Source organism: Rana temporaria, chromosome 5 (assembly GCF_905171775.1).
Source record: "Rana temporaria chromosome 5, aRanTem1.1, whole genome shotgun sequence".
Taxonomy (NCBI): domain Eukaryota; kingdom Metazoa; phylum Chordata; class Amphibia; order Anura; family Ranidae; genus Rana; species Rana temporaria.
The window spans coordinates 345,782,100-345,799,564 of NC_053493.1; positions in this window are offsets into that span (position 1 = coordinate 345,782,100).

Here is a 17,465-nt window from a genome sequence, read left to right on the forward strand (position 1 = left end):
ATGCTCTCCTTTTCTCTCACCCAGGTTTCTCCCCTTGTCCCTCCCGTCGGCTTTTAGCTGCTGGGTGAGAGACATGGCGGGATAATGAACCTGGCCAGCCCCCGCTGAGCTTCTTTCCCCTGCCCCGAGAGGGGGTTGTGCTAGGAGGAGGGATTTGTGGGAATGTGTACTAGGAGAGGAATCGAAGAAAGAAGATTTGTGCTGGAAGGGGAGATGCGGGTGATTGTGTACCAGGAGCCAATGAGGGAATTCGGGGCTAATAGGAGGGATTGGGGGAATTGTGCAGGCAGGGGAGATTTGTACTAGGAGGGGGAATTGAAGTGGCATTTGTGTCCATTAATAATGTATTTTTGTGAAATTATTGTTTAGAATACCGTCAGGTGTGTGTGTGTGGGGGGGGGGGCCGTCAGGTAGGCTGTACAGGGCCCCATGATTCCTAACAGCGGCCCTGCCCTTATGTAGTACTCCTTGGTAAGCCTATCGTGGAATTACTGCGTCCTGAGAGCCAGCTAGCCCAGCATCTCTTTACTGCAGCTCGGTTGACAATTGCGAGAGCTTGGAAGACCCCCACACTTAGCTTTGAGGCAGTCAAAAACCGCCTGAATGATGTAATGGTCAATGAGAAACTAACGACTGTTTCTCAGGGTTTGGCAACCTTGGATCACATACTACCACCCTTCTAGGTTTCACACCGCATTACTGTCAATATAGGACTCCTCTTGCGCACACCCCGTGGACCTTCTACCCCTTTCTTTTTTTTTTCTCTCCCACTTCACCTTCTATTCTTCCTCTCGCTCTGCTCCACTTTTCTCTCTTTCTCCACTCCTTTACAGTCTCCTTGGCTGTTATCTCTTTGTACTTTTTCTAGAGGATGCTAACTTTCAGATTTGTTGTTGTTGTTGTGAATTGCACACTCATTCTACAGGTTTACAGACAGCCGGGCGATGCCCGGACTTTAGACCATTTTGTTCTAATGACTTTTTCATCTCTCTTTTCAATAGAGTATAGCATAAGATTTTGCTTCCTGTATGCTATTGTGGGCTCACGGGTCCGGATCTACTTTATACATTGTTTGCTATAACACTGTTGTGAACCTGTACTGTTGGTTTATATGACAATAAAACCTTTGTAAAAGAAAATGGACCGCCTGTCCGTTTTTATCCGATCCGCCAGATGAATAAAAAATAGGATTTCACAGACAGGATCGGATAGCAGCGGGTGTCAGCGGACATGTCACCGCTGACATCCGCAGCTCCATAGATGGGTGAATGGAGAGTCCGATCAGGTCCACTTGAAAAACTGACAGGCGGACCTAATCGGAAAGCCTGCGTGAAAAGGCCCTTATTGTGAAATATTAGTTACCACTTCAATACCGGACACTTTCGCCCCTTCCTGCCCAGGCCAATTTTCAGCTTTCAGTGCTATCACAATTTAAATGACAATTGCATGGTCGTGCTACACTGTACCCAAACAACATTTTTATCATTTTATTCCCACAAATAAAGCTTTTTATTGGTGGTATTTGATCACCTCTGCGTTTTTTTTTTTTTTTGCTAAACGAATAAAAAAAGACCGAATATTTTGAAAAAAAAAATTTTTTTCTTTGTTTTTGTTGTAAAATTATGTAAATAAGTACATTTTCTCCTTCACTGATGGGCACTGATAAGCTGCACTGAAAGGCACTGATAATGCGGCACCAATGAGGTGACACCAATGAGATGGCACTGATGGGCTCTGACGATGGTCACTGATAGGTGGCACTGATATACGGCACTGATGGGCATTGATAGGTGGCACTGATGGGCACTCATAGGTGGCACTGATAGGCAGCACTGAAAGGCTGCACTGATGGGTACTTATGGGCGGCACTGATAGACGGCACTGATATGTGGCACTGATGGGCACTGAAAGTGGGCACCGATGGGCACTGATAGAGTTCACTGATAGGCATCACTAGTGGCACTGGAAGGCATTTTGCATTGGCACTGATTGGCAGCTGCATGGGCACTGCTTGGCATTTCCCTGGTGGTTATAGGGTGGCATACCTGGTGGTCCAGTGTGGTGGCCATCCCTGGTGGTACTGGTGGCATCCTGGTGGTCCTGGACGGGCAACCGAGGGGGGATGCACTGATAAACAATCAGCACAGACGCCCCTGTCAGGAGAGCAGCCGATCGGCTCTCCTCTACTCACGTCTGTCAGACACGAGTGACAATGATTGCCTTAACGTCCGGTCAGAATAACACAACCACTTTGCCAATGTAATTTTGCTATATGGCGGGCGGCAAGTGGTTAAACAGCTTTATGGCATTGTACAATTCAGTCTTTTATTAGGGGATTACTAATCCCATGTATGTTTACAGACAACAGAAAACAGTATTAAAATAAAAACAAAAGATGGCCACTGTTTGAAACTGCTTAACACTGCTTAACAAAATGTGATTATTTAACCTCTTGCTGACCACCCCACATACTGCAGGGCAGTGGCTTCTCTGTGCAAAATCACATACAGGTACATGATTCTGCACTTCCTAATCTGTGGTGCGCAAGCGCGCCGCCAGCGACCCGCTCCTACTGGGATTGGACACGGTGGGAGCCAATCAGCTAAGCAGGAACACATATCTCTGTCTTCCCACAGTTATAACTTTTGCGCAAACCAATCAATATAGGATTATTGGGATTTTTTTTACCAAAAATATGTAGCAGAATATATATTAGCCTAAATTTTTAAAGAAATTAGATTTTTTACATTTTTTTATTAGATGTGTTTTATAGCAGAATTTTTTTTTTTTTTTAAATTTCAGCTAAGGCCTTGCTTTACTACAGCACATGGAGCACATGGATCAGAGTTCACACAGTTCAGCCTAACCAACTCAAACTCTGGTGGGTGAATTTTCCAAGTGTTTTTGCACAGCAAGCAGACTGTCTGTTCACTCTCCACAGAGTTTTCCAAAGCCACTTACTGTGAGATTTATTAGCCCTTTTAATGAACCAAATAGCCCAGCGGGTAGACTTTTGGACAGCAGCAATAAGGCTGCAGACCTATCGAGCCCGAACTCCAGGCCCAACAGAGGAATTTTACAATCAGCCTCTTAAAGGGAGACTGATGGATTTTCCTTACCAGGCTTCCCTGGCCCAAAACTGCTCCAATCTGCATTCTGAGTAACAGGTATCATACATCAACCACCTTGTCTGTCTGTCATTTTTGAACAGACTCTGTTATATATCTATTATCTCACAAAAGTAAGTACACTCCACACATTTTTGTAAATATTTTATTATATCTTTTCATGTGACAACACTGAAGAAATGACACTTTGCTACAATGTAAAGTAGTGAGTGTACAGCTTGTATAACAGTGTACATTTTCTTTCCTCTCAAAATAACTCAACACACAGCCATTAATGTCTAAACCGCTGGCAACAAAAGTGAGTACACCCCTAAGTGAAAATGTCCAAATTGGGCCCAAAGTGTCAATATTTTGTGTGGTCACCATTATTTTCCAGCACTGCCTTAACCCTCTTGGTCATGGATTTCACCAGAGCTTCACAGGTTGCCAATGGAGTCCTCTTCCCCCTCCTCCATGATGACATCACAGAGCTGGTGAATGTTAGAGAACTTGCCCTCTTCCACCTTCCGTTTGAGGATTCCCCGCAGACGCTCAATAGAGTTAAGGTCTGGAAACATGCTTGACCAGTCCATCACCTTTATCCTCAGCTTCTTTAGCAAGGCAGTGGTCTTCTTGGAGGTGTGTTTGGGGTCGTTATCATGTTGGAATACTGCCCTGCGGCCCAGTCTCCGAAGGGAGGAGATCATGCTCAGCTCCAGTATGTCACAGTTGAGTAGAATTATAGGGGTCTGATAATGTTAAGCTATATATATATATATATATATATATATATATATTTTAGGGCTGCGGAAATTAACGATTAATTGTTTGATTAATCGTTAATTTCTTTGATCGACTAAAATTATTTTGATCGACTAAAATTATTTTGATCGACAATTCGCGGAGTGAGCTCCGCGGTCTCGCCCATAGGAAAGGCCGCGGCTTCGGCCTAGCTCCGGAGCCGCGGCCATCTTGGTCCACCCAGCGGCAGACAAGTAGCGGCGCGCTGACATCATCATCACCCGCCCGCCTGCTTGTATTATCTTCCCTTACGCACGTGTCCATCAGCTACTCTGCGGACGGGTCTGTAGGTAAGAGAGGACAACAAACATCCTTTATATTAAAGCATGGGAGCAGATGTTATTAAAGCATGAGGGCATATGTGTATGTAAAGCATGGGGGCAAATGTGTATGTAAAGCATGGGGGCAAATGTGTATGTAAAGCATGGGGGCAAATGTGTATGTAAAGCATGGGGGCAAATGTGTATGTAAAGCATGGGGGCAGATGTGTATGAAACACTGCTGAAACAGGAAGAAACATTTCTAACAGGGTGTGCACTTTCTAAAGAGTACATAAGCTAAAGACAGCAGATATACAAATGAAACTTATGTAGGAAGATTTGTTTAATTCCTGTGTATCATCTGAGGCTGTTCACTTCACTGGGTATATGTGAGGGCTTACATCCACTTTATTAAGACTTTAAACTGAAACAATTGTACATTCCAAATGAGAAAAACATACTAACGCCTATCTAGTTGGCCAATCTATGTTGTTATCTCTATAACAAAATGTGAAGTGTATTTTCTCTAGTCACTAGAGAATTATTTTTCTCTAGGTGTAAAGTTAAAGCAGAGTTCTAGTCATTGCCTTGCGCCGGACACATTTAAGTTACACCGCCGCAAATTTCAAGGTAAGTGCTTTGTGGATCGGGCACTTAGGTAGAAATTTTGCGGCGGTGTAACTTAAATCGGAAGATTTAAGTTACGCAGGATATTTGTGGATCTGGCCCATTGTTCCTGCCTCCTGTGTTTAACCCTCTGCCTGTCACCTTCAGTCTCCTGTGCTTTGACCTTCTGCTTGTGACCTAGTTTTGCCTCCTGTCTCCAGTGCCTTGACCCTCAGTCTGTTCCCTGGATTGTCTGCTTACCTGTGTTTGAGCCTCAGCCTGCTCTGGACTTTCTACCTGTCTTCTTCTGCCGGATCCTGATACCCATCGGTCCCTGCTCCAGTTCTACAGGACTTCCACGCAAGCTCTACCCTGCCTGCTGGTAGCTTGTGCCTCTTGGTGCCATCCACCCTCTGTACCACCTCCAGGGGGCGGACTGCGCATAGTCGCAACAGCGAACCGCTCTCAGCTACTCGGCCTTTGTAAGTACCCTATTCTGATACATAGTACATATAAAATATCATTAGTACATTCATAAACATTCCCCTTGAAAAACTAAGAAATGCTACTATGATGGATAGTTGTGGGGAAAAAAAATCTGTAACTTCCTTCTTTTAAACAATAGCAAGGGTAGGCTTGCCAATTACCTTTGCTGACATTTGCCAGAGAGCTGGTTAGTTTGAAAGGGCTGCTGTAAAATCGTGGGGATGTTCAGTGCCAGTTCACAATATATCAGCAAAATAACAATCTGCTGTAGTCTATACAAATCCTGCTTCTGGCCCTAAGTGTTGACACTGATACTATTAAATAAACATTCCTGCTGGACTGGACTTTGAAATAAAATAGTGGCTGCAATTAAGGACAGGGTTCTGGGTGTTTATGTCCTCATATTACTGGAAACCAGAAAACGTGCATAAATTACTAGGAAGGCAAGTAAAAACTTTTGCAAAATAATAATCTGTTAGGAAAACGTTAAATGACACTAAACTCTGGTATTCAGTTTATTTAAAATGTTCAAGGTATGTAAGGGGCCCTTTCACACGGGCAGATCCATTCGATGGATGCTTTTCTCAGAGGAGGATCAGTCTGCTAACTGTGCTGAGATAGATCTGTCAGAGCCCCGCTCTCCTCTATAGGGCGATCAGATGAAAATGGACCCCCGCTATTCCCTCCAGGCCGTGATAACCCCTCCCAAGTCTCATGGTGGACCGCGAACGGGTTCACAGATGTTCACTCACTGTTGAGGCCTACTGGGATTTTGACATTTGAAGCTTTACGCTCTTCCCACACTATTCCCTTGCGAGAGCACTATCGCTATTTACAACTTTGCTACTTTCTTTTGGGTCTTATTAAGACTCAACCTACCCCTTATACTTTGACCCCCTTTGAGGGCCTCTGTAGAGCCAGACCCCATTCTCCGGGCTTAATATTGTTGATATATTCGGCTGTGATATCCTCAAAGAGACCCCCACTGAGGCCTTACCACCTCCAATGGGAGAAGGAGTTGGGGAAGCAGCTAGACCCCGAGGACTGGCGGGTGATGACACTAACCTTGTCAAAGTGCTCACGTAATGTGTTGATTTTGGAAAATGCCTATAAAGTATTGTATAGGTGGTACTATACACCGGCGAGGTTGGCTCGCTTTATACCAAATTATTCCCCGCTCTGTTTTAGAGGGTGCTCCCAGGAGGGCTCCATGGCGCATATTTGGTGGTCCTGCCCGCGGGCATGCACACTGTGGATTAGAGTATACACTCTCCTTCGTAATCTATTTCAGATTAACATTAAAAGGGACCCTTATGCAGGGCCGCTGATGGGGGGACCACCAGCCCTCCTGTAGGGGGCCCCGGCACACAGAGGGGCCCAGACAGCAGGAGGGTTGGTGGAGAACAATGCTCTCCTTTTCTCTCACCCAGGTTTCTCCCCTTGTCCCTCCCGTCGGCTTTTAGCTGCTGGGTGAGAGACATGGCGGGATAATGAACCTGGCCAGCCCCCGCTGAGCTTCTTTCCCCTGCCCCGAGAGGGGGTTGTGCTAGGAGGAGGGATTTGTGGGAATGTGTACTAGGAGAGGAATCGAAGAAAGAAGATTTGTGCTGGAAGGGGAGATGCGGGTGATTGTGTACCAGGAGCCAATGAGGGAATTCGGGGCTAATAGGAGGGATTGGGGGAATTGTGCAGGCAGGGGAGATTTGTACTAGGAGGGGGAATTGAAGTGGCATTTGTGTCCATTAATAATGTATTTTTGTGAAATTATTGTTTAGAATACCGTCAGGTGTGTGTGTGTGGGGGGGGGGGGCCGTCAGGTAGGCTGTACAGGGCCCCATGATTCCTAACAGCGGCCCTGCCCTTATGTAGTACTCCTTGGTAAGCCTATCGTGGAATTACTGCGTCCTGAGAGCCAGCTAGCCCAGCATCTCTTTACTGCAGCTCGGTTGACAATTGCGAGAGCTTGGAAGACCCCCACACTTAGCTTTGAGGCAGTCAAAAACCGCCTGAATGATGTAATGGTCAATGAGAAACTAACGACTGTTTCTCAGGGTTTGGCAACCTTGGATCACATACTACCACCCTTCTAGGTTTCACACCGCATTACTGTCAATATAGGACTCCTCTTGCGCACACCCCGTGGACCTTCTACCCCTTTCTTTTTTTTTTCTCTCCCACTTCACCTTCTATTCTTCCTCTCGCTCTGCTCCACTTTTCTCTCTTTCTCCACTCCTTTACAGTCTCCTTGGCTGTTATCTCTTTGTACTTTTTCTAGAGGATGCTAACTTTCAGATTTGTTGTTGTTGTTGTGAATTGCACACTCATTCTACAGGTTTACAGACAGCCGGGCGATGCCCGGACTTTAGACCATTTTGTTCTAATGACTTTTTCATCTCTCTTTTCAATAGAGTATAGCATAAGATTTTGCTTCCTGTATGCTATTGTGGGCTCACGGGTCCGGATCTACTTTATACATTGTTTGCTATAACACTGTTGTGAACCTGTACTGTTGGTTTATATGACAATAAAACCTTTGTAAAAGAAAATGGACCGCCTGTCCGTTTTTATCCGATCCGCCAGATGAATAAAAAATAGGATTTCACAGACAGGATCGGATAGCAGCGGGTGTCAGCGGACATGTCACCGCTGACATCCGCAGCTCCATAGATGGGTGAATGGAGAGTCCGATCAGGTCCACTTGAAAAACTGACAGGCGGACCTAATCGGAAAGCCTGCGTGAAAAGGCCCTTATTGTGAAATATTAGTTACCACTTCAATACCGGACACTTTCGCCCCTTCCTGCCCAGGCCAATTTTCAGCTTTCAGTGCTATCACAATTTAAATGACAATTGCATGGTCGTGCTACACTGTACCCAAACAACATTTTTATCATTTTATTCCCACAAATAAAGCTTTTTATTGGTGGTATTTGATCACCTCTGCGTTTTTTTTTTTTTTTTGCTAAACGAATAAAAAAAGACCGAATATTTTGAAAAAAAAAATTTTTTTCTTTGTTTTTGTTGTAAAATTATGTAAATAAGTACATTTTCTCCTTCACTGATGGGCACTGATAAGCTGCACTGAAAGGCACTGATAATGCGGCACCAATGAGGTGACACCAATGAGATGGCACTGATGGGCTCTGACGATGGTCACTGATAGGTGGCACTGATATACGGCACTGATGGGCATTGATAGGTGGCACTGATGGGCACTCATAGGTGGCACTGATAGGCAGCACTGAAAGGCTGCACTGATGGGTACTTATGGGCGGCACTGATAGACGGCACTGATATGTGGCACTGATGGGCACTGAAAGTGGGCACCGATGGGCACTGATAGAGTTCACTGATAGGCATCACTAGTGGCACTGGAAGGCATTTTGCATTGGCACTGATTGGCAGCTGCATGGGCACTGCTTGGCATTTCCCTGGTGGTTATAGGGTGGCATACCTGGTGGTCCAGTGTGGTGGCCATCCCTGGTGGTACTGGTGGCATCCTGGTGGTCCTGGACGGGCAACCGAGGGGGGATGCACTGATAAACAATCAGCACAGACGCCCCTGTCAGGAGAGCAGCCGATCGGCTCTCCTCTACTCACGTCTGTCAGACACGAGTGACAATGATTGCCTTAACGTCCGGTCAGAATAACACAACCACTTTGCCAATGTAATTTTGCTATATGGCGGGCGGCAAGTGGTTAAACAGCTTTATGGCATTGTACAATTCAGTCTTTTATTAGGGGATTACTAATCCCATGTATGTTTACAGACAACAGAAAACAGTATTACAATAAAAACAAAAGATGGCCACTGTTTGAAACTGCTTAACACTGCTTAACAAAATGTGATTATTTAACCTCTTGCTGACCACCCCACATACTGCAGGGCAGTGGCTTCTCTGTGCAAAATCACATACAGGTACATGATTCTGCACTTCCTAATCTGTGGTGCGCAAGCGCGCCGCCAGCGACCCGCTCCTACTGGGATTGGACACGGTGGGAGCCAATCAGCTAAGCAGGAACACATATCTCTGTCTTCCCACAGTTATAACTTTTGCGCAAACCAATCAATATAGGATTATTGGGATTTTTTTTACCAAAAATATGTAGCAGAATATATATTAGCCTAAATTTTTAAAGAAATTAGATTTTTTACATTTTTTTATTAGATGTGTTTTATAGCAGAATTTTTTTTTTTTTTTAAATTTCAGCTAAGGCCTTGCTTTACTACAGCACATGGAGCACATGGATCAGAGTTCACACAGTTCAGCCTAACCAACTCAAACTCTGGTGGGTGAATTTTCCAAGTGTTTTTGCACAGCAAGCAGACTGTCTGTTCACTCTCCACAGAGTTTTCCAAAGCCACTTACTGTGAGATTTATTAGCCCTTTTAATGAACCAAATAGCCCAGCGGGTAGACTTTTGGACAGCAGCAATAAGGCTGCAGACCTATCGAGCCCGAACTCCAGGCCCAACAGAGGAATTTTACAATCAGCCTCTTAAAGGGAGACTGATGGATTTTCCTTACCAGGCTTCCCTGGCCCAAAACTGCTCCAATCTGCATTCTGAGTAACAGGTATCATACATCAACCACCTTGTCTGTCTGTCATTTTTGAACAGACTCTGTTATATATCTATTATCTCACAAAAGTAAGTACACTCCACACATTTTTGTAAATATTTTATTATATCTTTTCATGTGACAACACTGAAGAAATGACACTTTGCTACAATGTAAAGTAGTGAGTGTACAGCTTGTATAACAGTGTACATTTTCTTTCCTCTCAAAATAACTCAACACACAGCCATTAATGTCTAAACCGCTGGCAACAAAAGTGAGTACACCCCTAAGTGAAAATGTCCAAATTGGGCCCAAAGTGTCAATATTTTGTGTGGTCACCATTATTTTCCAGCACTGCCTTAACCCTCTTGGTCATGGATTTCACCAGAGCTTCACAGGTTGCCAATGGAGTCCTCTTCCCCCTCCTCCATGATGACATCACAGAGCTGGTGAATGTTAGAGAACTTGCCCTCTTCCACCTTCCGTTTGAGGATTCCCCGCAGACGCTCAATAGAGTTAAGGTCTGGAAACATGCTTGACCAGTCCATCACCTTTATCCTCAGCTTCTTTAGCAAGGCAGTGGTCTTCTTGGAGGTGTGTTTGGGGTCGTTATCATGTTGGAATACTGCCCTGCGGCCCAGTCTCCGAAGGGAGGAGATCATGCTCAGCTCCAGTATGTCACAGTTGAGTAGAATTATAGGGGTCTGATAATGTTAAGCTATATATATATATATATATATATATATATATATATATATATATATATTTTAGGGCTGCGGAAATTAACGATTAATTGTTTGATTAATCGTTAATTTCTTTGATCGACTAAAATTATTTTGATCGACTAAAATTATTTTGATCGACAATTCGCGGAGTGAGCTCCGCGGTCTCGCCCATAGGAAAGGCCGCGGCTTCGGCCTAGCTCCGGAGCCGCGGCCATCTTGGTCCACCCAGCGGCAGACAAGTAGCGGCGCGCTGACATCATCATCACCCGCCCGCCTGCTTGTATTATCTTCCCTTACGCACGTGTCCATCAGCTACTCTGCGGACGGGTCTGTAGGTAAGAGAGGACAACAAACATCCTTTATATTAAAGCATGGGAGCAGATGTTATTAAAGCATGAGGGCATATGTGTATGTAAAGCATGGGGGCAAATGTGTATGTAAAGCATGGGGGCAAATGTGTATGTAAAGCATGGGGGCAAATGTGTATGTAAAGCATGGGGGCAAATGTGTATGTAAAGCATGGGGGCAGATGTGTATGTAAAGCATGGGGGCAGATGTGTATGTAAAGCATGGGGGCAGATGTGTATATTCTTGCAGTATGGGGGCAGATGTGTATATTCTTGCAGTATGGGGGCAGATGTGTATATTAAAGCATGGGGGCAGATGCTAGAATATACACATCTGCCCCCATACTGCAAGAATATACACATCTGCCCCCATACTGCAAGAATATACACATCTGCCCCCATACTGCAAGAATATACACATCTGCCCCCATTCTGTAATATACACATCTGCCCCCATGCTAGAATATATACATCTGCCCCCATGCTAGAATATACACATCTGCCCCCATACTGCAAGAATATACACATCTGCCCCCATGCTGTAATGTACACATCTGCCCCCATGCTGTAATGTACACACCTGCCCCCATGCTGTAATGTACACACCTGCCCCCATGCTGTAATGTACACACCTGCCCCCATGCTGTAATGTACACACCTGCCCCCATGCTGTAATGTACACACCTGCCCCCATGCTGTAATGTACACATCTGCCCCCATGCTAGAATATACACATCTGCCCCCATACTGCAAGAATATACACATCTGCCCCATGCTGTAATGTACACATGGGGGCAGATGTGTATATTCTTGCAGTATGGGGGCAGATGTGTATATTACAGCATGGGGGCAAATGTGTGTATATTATAGCATGGGGCAAATGTGTATAATCTTACAGCATGGGGGCAAATGTATTACAGCATGGGGGCAAATTTATTACAGCATGGGGGCAAATGTGTGTATATTACAGCATGGGGGCAAAGGTGTATATTACAGCATGGGGGCAAATGTGTATATTACAGCAAGGGGGCAAATGTGTATATTCTTGCGTTAATTAATCGAAATTAGTCGATTAATCGATTTAAAAAAAAAACGATTAATCAAACACAAAAATTTTAATCAGTAACAGCCCTAATATATATATATATATATATATATATATATATATATATATATATATAAAAATATAGATGATCACTTTAAGAATTGGTAATAGACCTTTGTTTACTTTCCCTAGATGTTCTCCTTTTTTTGTTTCAATTCCTGGGAAATAGAAATTACTGGATATGTGACGACACAGACTACTGATAAGGACTCAAAGGCCACTCAATCTGACCAGATAGTGTTGAAATCTCTTTTTTTTTTGCCAGTCACATGATGGGATTTGATAGTGATGACTCTCAATTTTTGTATGTAGGGCCTTTCATAGCCTGTGCCTGTGCCCAAATAGGGATTTACCCTCTTCAGAATAGATGAACATATTCCAACTAGTCCACTTTTTTTGTACGTCTCATGCCTGTCAGTCGCAGTCAGTATTAAATCCTCCATCCAGTTCAGGTCCTCCACTTTCCTCAGCCATAACGCTGTGGTCAGTGGGTTCCGCTGCTTCCAAAGCAGCTGAATGCAGGACTTTGCTGCATTTAGCAGGTACAGTCGCAGTATGGTCTTTTTGTGAGTTTTGGTCGACATAGTGGATACATGCAGCAGAAAAAATGCTGGGTCATTCGGGATCTCAAAGTCTGTGAATTTTTGGAATATGGTATGGACTGCCTTGCAAAAATCTGTCAATTGGGGACACGTGAAAAATATGTGTAGAATCGTTCCTTGAGGAGCAAATGTTTATGCTCATCTAAAGCCAGAGACCAGCAACATGAAGAAAAGATGGTGACGAAGGCAAAGATGGGACTGGTGCCAGTACTATAGCATTAAGTTCAACTGAGAGGTGTCCAATTTGTCTGAACAGTATTTCCCTGGAGGTTGGCTTTCCAGAAGATTGTTGTCACGTTTTGTGTATATCCTGCATTTTTAAATGGTGTGAAACTTCCTCATCCTGCCCTGTTTACCACAAACCCTTTTAAACCATGTAAAAAATAGATCCGGTTGGTGGATGCACCAAGATCCATGTTGTGGCAAGAACACAAAAAAAACTGCAGCTGCAACCTGTGCCAGTGGTGCTGTACAAAAGGGAAGATATGCTTTAGAACGGATGTTATGAAGCAATAATGCTTGAATTAGGAGAAATAGAAGTGAAAAGATGTACTAAAATCAAGCCTGCCAGCTTTTTCCTAGAGAGAGAAGACCTCGAAGAGGAAGGTGACCACATTTGCTTAAAACGTATGGAAGAAGAAATGCAGAAAATCTCCCCATTAAAGGACACTCCTCTTGAAAATTCTGATCTGATCCTATTTGCAGAGGGTTCGCGCCTGTACAAAGATGGAGTGCCAAGAATGGCATATGGGGTGACAACATTGGAGGAAGTGATTGAGACTCCATTACTCCCTTCATCACATTCAGCGCAGGTTGCCAAAGTGGTAGCACTCACAATGGCCTGTTAGGCCTCGTACACACAATCGAACATGTCCATCGAACACGTCGGACCAGTTTCCGCGGACATGTCCGACCGTGTGTACGGCCGACCGGAAAGTTTTCCGGCCTAGCGGACAGGTTTCCAGCGGACAAACGTTTCTTAGCATGCTAAGAAACATGTCCGCTGGAAGCCTGCCCGTCGGACATGTCCGATGGTCAGTACGACTCATCGGACATGTCCGCTGGCCCGAGAACCCGCGCAATGACGTCGAAGTGATTCGACGTATGCGTGGAAGCATTGAACTTCCGTGTTCGCACACGTCGCCACGTCATCATCGCTGCCATGTCGCCGCTACATCACCGCGCCGTCACCGCGTCGTCTGTCCGCGGAGAATTTGGTCTGATGCTGTGTACAGCCATCAGACCAAATGATCCCAGCGGACATGTCCCATGAAAACGGTCCGTTTTCATCGGACAGGGCCGTTCGTCTGTACGGGGCCTGAGACTGCAAAGAATCAAACAGCCAACATCTACACTGATAGCAAGTATGCTCTCAAAGTAGTCCATGATTATGGACCCATAAGGAAGAACAGAAGATTCACAACTGCTGCAGAAGAACCAATTCAAAATTGGAAATATGTTCAGGAACTTTTTGAAGCAGTCGCCCTCCCAAAGGAAGTAGCCATCCTGACGGTCAAAGCATATACTGCCAGAAGGACAGTTGAAACACCAATGGAAGCAATCATGACCCTAATCACTGATTTTGCAAATGAATAAAAAGAAGCTTGTCACAGATTAAAGGAAAAGAAGAGAACAATTACTGAAAGTACCGTATTTTCCGGCGTATAAGACAACTGGGCGTATAAGACGACCCCCTAATTTTCCAGGAAAATTTTTGATTTTGGGATATACTCACTGTATACGACTACCCCCTTCCTTCTAGTCTTTCTGGAAGCTGAGGGGGAGCCAGAACCGCTGACAGAAACAGGCTTTTTCAAATCTCACTGTGCCATTACATTACATGCCCAGACTGTGCCATTACATTACATGCCCCCACTGTGCCATTACATTACATGCCCCCACTGTGCCATTACATTACATGCCCCCACTGTGCCATTACATTACATGCCCAGACTGTGCCATTACATTACATTCCCAGACTGTGCCATTACATTACATTCCCAGACTGTGCCATTACATTACATTCCCAGACTGTGCCATTACATTACATGCCCAGACTGTGCCATTACATTACATGCCCAGACTGTGCCATTACATTACATGCCCAGACTGTGCCATTACATTACATGCCCAGACTGTGCCATTACATTACATGCCCAGACTGTGCCACTGTGCCATTACATTACATGCCCCCACATAGCCATCACTTGCCCCTCACTTGCCTCTCACTGTGTCATCACTTGCCCCCACTGTGCCTGAACTTGTTGCCCCCCAGTGCAATAACCGCAAACACTCACTTTTTTTTTCCAGCGGTGACAGTCCCCCATGCTGCGAGCGCGAGCGTGAATGATTTCAAAGCCGTGCCTTCACTTCAGAGTGTTTTGTGATTGGCGGCACACAAATTTTCCCAGCAGTGCCTCTGTTCTGTTTTCCGCCTATCACGGACGTCTTCTCATCTCGTCCGAGGATGAGAAGGCATCTGTGATAGGAGGAACACAGAACAGAGGCGCTGCTGGGAAGATTTTTGTTCCTCCTATCACAGAACACTCTGAAGTGAAGGCGCGGCTTTGAAATCATTCACGCTCGCGCTCGCAGCATGGGGGACTGTCACTACTGGAAAAAAAAAGTGAGTACTGAGACCGTACCAGGCGTATAAGACGACCCCCGACTTTGGATGCATGTTTTTGCATCCAGAAAGTCGTCTTATACGCCGGAAAATACGGTAAAAGAACTGATTAAAAAATTGCAAGAATCTGCACCTGATGATTGGAATAAAATCATGTAAAGGGACGAAGCAAAGAAGGATCAAGATGAACTCTTGTGCAAGGAAAATGGAATATGTGTCCCACCTCAAACGGAGAAGATGATCATGCAACTAGCCCATAGCCCGAGTCATGTATGACCTAAGGCAATGGGGAGAAACATAAGCAAGGCTGGATGGTTTATTTGATACTCCAGAAATGCATGTCAAGACTTTGTTGAGGGATGCATATTCTGTGCTATAAATAACCCAGAATAACAGACAAGAGTAACACAAAGATATTTGGCCAATTAACTATTCCTTTTCCAAAGTATTCAGATTGATTAAATAAAATTTCCCATATCAGGCCAATATTAATATGTTTTGGTGTGCGTTGACATGTTTTCAATCAAAATAGAAGCCTGACTGGTGGCTAACGCAAATGCCAAGACAACTGCAAAGAAACTCCATTCCAAAGTAATATCCGATTGGAGTCCCTGAAACCATAGAGAATGACAGAGGAACACATTTCACTGGACAGATCATGCAAATTACATTTAAGGATTTGGCAATTGAGCAGGCCTATCAGGCCCCTATCATCCTAATGCCGCGTACACACCATCACTTTATGTGATGAAAAAAAATTACGTTTTTAAAAACGTCACTTTAATTGACTGTGTGTGGGGGAAAACGTCGTTTTATGTCTTGTAAAAAACGACCAAAAAAAATTGAAGCATGCTTCAATTTTATGTGTCGTTTTTCAAAAGTGCACTTTTTACTTCACAGAAATTGACCGTGTGTAGCAAAAAACGTCGTTTTCTAAGACGTTTTTTCATCCACGCATGCCCAGAAGCTACTTATGAAGCAAGCTTCAATGGTAAAACGTGGTGGAACGTAACCTCACTTTGCAAGAACATTGTGAGAAAAACGATGGTGTGTAGGCAACTTCGTCTTTGAAAATTGAAGTTTCAAAAACGTCATTTTTTACTTCACAGAAAGTGTCGTTTTTTTTCATCACATAAAGTGATGGTGTGTATGCGGCATTAGAGTTCAGGGCAGGTAGAAAAATATTATGAAATCCTTAAAGACAGGCTAGCTAAATCAATGCAGGAAAAGGGAAGATGGGTCAGTAAAGAAACATCGGCCAGAACTGTTGCCTCTGGTTCTTTACCCCTACTAAGAGGTCAGAGAACTTGAGCCCTTATGATATTTTGTTTGGGGGCCCACCTAATGCAGGGTTGTATTTTCCACATCGGACTGCTTTAATGTATAATGATTTTGTTTTGTTATGTAATTGTCTAATACAAGCAACTAGCTGCGATATACAAGTTTGTTTTTGATTCAATAATTCCATATCCAGATCATGCAACTGGAACACATGGTTTACAGCCCGGTGATTGGGTCCTAGTAAAAGAACATGTGAAAGTATATTTGGGACCAAAGTTCGAAGGACCCTTCCAAGTGCTCCTGACAATTGCTACAGCTGTAAAGTGACGTGGATACATGCCAGCCCTTGCAAGAAAGTACAACTAATTTCAAAAGATGAGTAAATTACTGTTATGGCTTTTCTTGATCTTAGCAGTCAAGGCTATAGAGGAAAATTACACATGCTAACAGGCATAAGGAGCAATTTGAGTAATTGATAGCTCTGTTACATAGGCCAGACAGTTAAAAAAAAAGGCAAACACCATATACTTTCTGTCATGGACCTTGCAGTGCTGGAGTGTTTTGACTTGAAATCCTAATTCATGTATGTCAGAAGATGGGACATTACTGACAGTTCATTGCAGGAGATACTGGACACATTACAAGTGGTTTAGTTGTCCTGACTAGGTCAATAGACAATGACCCTTCAATGCTTAGCTCAGGCTATTGAAATGCTAAGTGGAGCCAGCTTGTGAAATACCTTTTATTGTGTTCTGCAGGTTAATAGCGGTTGTCAGAGACGGGACGTCTCTAGGAGATAATTACCTCCACTAAATGACTTTTAGAATGTGTGTTTGAAGATGTATCTGTTTACGCTAAAAGACTTTGTATTGTTCTAAAGGTCAGAAGTCTCCTGTCAGGAGTATTGAATTAGCATGTTATATCTAAAGGAATGTAACCTCTCAGAGGTAGTAATTAAG